Source organism: Rutidosis leptorrhynchoides, chromosome 1, assembly GCF_046630445.1.
Source record: "Rutidosis leptorrhynchoides isolate AG116_Rl617_1_P2 chromosome 1, CSIRO_AGI_Rlap_v1, whole genome shotgun sequence".
Taxonomy (NCBI): Eukaryota; Viridiplantae; Streptophyta; class Magnoliopsida; order Asterales; family Asteraceae; genus Rutidosis; species Rutidosis leptorrhynchoides.
Window position 1 is genome coordinate 707,531,858 of NC_092333.1, and position 3,748 is coordinate 707,535,605.

The window sequence follows — 3,748 nt, forward strand, 5'->3', positions numbered from 1 at the left end:
CTTGAACACCATTTCCCTCAGTATGTTCATTATTAGTACTCTGAGTAGAAGTACTGGGATTGTTGTCATAAGGGTCCATCATTGGTGTTGCTGTGTCATCACCTATATGAGTACCATGATCTGGACTAGTTTGATCTTGATAATCATCAATGGTGTGATCAATACCAGAGGATTCACAAGAACTGATATGCACAGATTCTTGACCTCTCAATATAGATGTATCACTACCCTGACCATGATCAGAATGATTATCATCATAGGGATCTTGAGAAGGAGCACCTTGATTGTTTTCAAAATCTGTATCAAAAAACTTAACATAATCAGATTCAATGAAATCCATTTTGCCAGAAGTAGTTTTCATTTTAAAAGGAAAAATATTTTCAAAGAATTTAATATCTCTTGATATCAAAATTGATTTTGTATCAAGAGCAAACAATTTGTATCCCTTCTGAGTATTTGAATACCTAATAAAGACACATTTTTCAAATTTAGAACCAAACTTATCATGATTATTTAGATTTGTAGCAAAACAAAGACAACCAAAAACCCTTAAATGATTAAGTGAAGGTGGTTTATTGTAGATGAGTTCATATGGTGACTTTTCTTTAAGAACAGATGAATGAGTCCTATTTATCAAATAGGTGGCAGTAAGAACACAATCACCCCACATATTCAAGGGTACTCCCCCTTGAAACAGTAGAGATCTTGCAACATTAAGAAGATGTCTATGTTTCCTTTCTACAATTCCATTTTGTTGTGGTGTGTAAACACATGAAGCTTGATGTATAATACCATTTTGTTTAAAAAAAATTAGAGAGAGTATGATTAAGAAATTCAGTACCATTATCACTTCTAAATACTTTAATTGACTTATTAAATTGATTTTTGAACATGTGAACAAAATTTATAATGTTTTCAGAAGTATCACTCTTATTTGATAAAAGAAACACCCAAACTGCTCTAGAAAAGTCATCAACAACAGTCAAGAAATATCTAAATCCTTCTCTAGTGCTGACTTTGTATGGTCCCCATACATTAAGATGAACAAGTTCACCTATTTCTGTTGAAATATGATCACTTAAAGGAAAAGGATCCCTTGTTTGTTTTGCCTTATGGCATACATCACAAGGAGAGATAACAACATTACCAAACCCTAGAGTATCTGATAATGCTAAAAACGAACATATATTTCATAGCATTATTCCTCAAGAAAGACAAGCTTTTAGTTGCAATTGTTCTATTTACAAGTGATATTCGTTTAAATAATAAAAGGTGAAGACAAAAGACAGATTCGATGAATTGAAGACGCAAAGGTCCAAAAAGCTCAAAAGTACAAAATACAATCAAAGAGGTTCCAATTATTGATAAGAAACGTCTAGAAATTACAAGAGTACAAGATTCAAAACGCAAAGTACAAAATATAAAATTGTACGCAAGGACGTTCGAAAATCCGGAACCGGGACATGAGTCAACTCTCAACGCTCGACGCAATGGACTAAAAATTACGAGTCAACTATGTACATAAATATAATATAATATATAATTAATTCTTAAAATTAATATATATATTATAATATATTTATAAATCGTCTGCAAGAAAGAAGCCAAAGGAGGGTGAGCTGTATTTTCAAACTCCGCGACTCGCGGAGTTTGAAGGCAAAAATTGCCGCGAGTCGCGGAGTACCCCTGAACTCAATTCCCTATAAAGCCAAACGAATTCTGATCATTTTGATCATAAAAAAAATTCAATCTCTCTCTATATATGTATACGTAAATATATTTATATTTATATTTTAATTTTAATTTTAATTATAATTCTAATAATAAGGGTATGTTAGCGAATGTTGTAAGGGTGTAAGTCGAAATTATGTCCGTGTAACGCTACGCTATTTTTAATCATTGTAAGTTATGTTCAACCTTTTTACATTAATGTCTCGTAGCTAAGTTATTATTATGCTTATTTAATCCGAAGTAATCATGATGTTGGGCTAATTACTAAAATTGGGTAATTGGGCTTTGTACCATAATTGGGGTTTGGACAAAAGAACGACACTTGTGGAAATTAGACTATTGGCTATTAATGGGCTTTATATTAGTTTAACTAAATGATAGTTTGTTAATGTTAATATAAAGATTTACAATTGAGCGTCCCTATAAATTACCATATACACTCGATCGGACACGATGGGCGGGGTATTTATATGTACAAATAATCGTTCATTTAACCGGACACGGGAATGGATTAATAGCCACTAGAATTATTAAAACAGGGGTGAAATTATGTACAAGGACACTTGGCATAATTGATAACAACGTATTAAAACCTTGGGTTACACTTAGTCGACATTCTGGTGTAATTATTAAACAAAGTAATAAAAACTTGTTACAGTTTAAGTCCCCAATTAGTTGGAATATTTAACTTCGGGTATAAGGATAATTTGACGAGGACACTCGCACTTTATATTTATGACTGATGGACTGTTATGGACAAAAACCAGACGGACATATTAAATAATCCAGGACAAAGGACAATTAACCCATGGGCATAAAACTAAAATCAACACGTCAAACATCATGGTTACGGAAGTTTAAATAAGCATAATTCTTTTATTTCATATTTAATTTCCTTTATTTTATATTTAATTGCACTTCTAATTATCGCATTTTTATTGTTATTGTATTTAATTGCACTTTTAATTATCGTACTTTTTAATTATCGCAAGTTTATTTTATCGCACTTTTATTATTCGCAATTTCATTATCGTTATTTACTTTACGCTTTAAATTAAGTCTTGTATTTATTTATTATTTTACATTTGGTTTTAACTGCGACTAAAGTTTTAAAATCGACAAACCGGTCATTAAAAGGTAAAACCCCCCCTTTATAATAATAATATTACTTATATATTTATATTTGTATTTTTATAAAAGTAAACTAATATAGCGTTAAGCTTTGTTTAAAGATTTTCCCTGTGGAACGAACCGGACTTACTAAAAACTACACTACTGTACGATTAGGTACACTGCCTATAAGTGTTGTAGCAAGGTTTAAGTATATCCATTCTCTAAATAAATAAATATCTTGTATAAAATTGTATCGTATTTAATAGTATTTCCTGCTAAAATATAAAGCTATTTTATATACACCTCGCATAACATCAAGTTATTTTTGGCGCCGCTGCCGGGGAACAATCTAGCTTAAAAGCCGGAAGCGTAACGCTACATAAAAAAAAGATTTTTATTTTTAGTTTACTTTTATTAAAATTCACTTTTGTAAAAATACGCTTTTAATTATTCAAAAATATAAAAAGAAAAACAAAAATTTATATATTTTTAAGATTTTATTAAATATTTAAGTTTTATAAAGTTTCTTTATTTTTATTTTATAAAAATATAATTTTTTATTATATAAATATTTTATATTTTAAAAAAAAAACGCGTCAAATTTTAAACTGTACCTGAGTTGAAAATTGGAACCCCGCGACTCGCGGAGTTTGCTGCTTGGAATACCGCAACTCGCGGAGCCACCCTGACACCGACAGAAACCCTAATCAGCATTTATTACGGGTAATTATTAATTATTATTATTAATAAACCCTAATTACTTAATTATTAATATAATTAGTTTAAGTTTTTAAATTAAATTGTATTTTAAATTTTAATTATTTTTATTATATATATAAATTAATAGTTTTATAAAATAAATAATATAAAAATAATATTTTTATAAAAATTGTACTTTTTACAA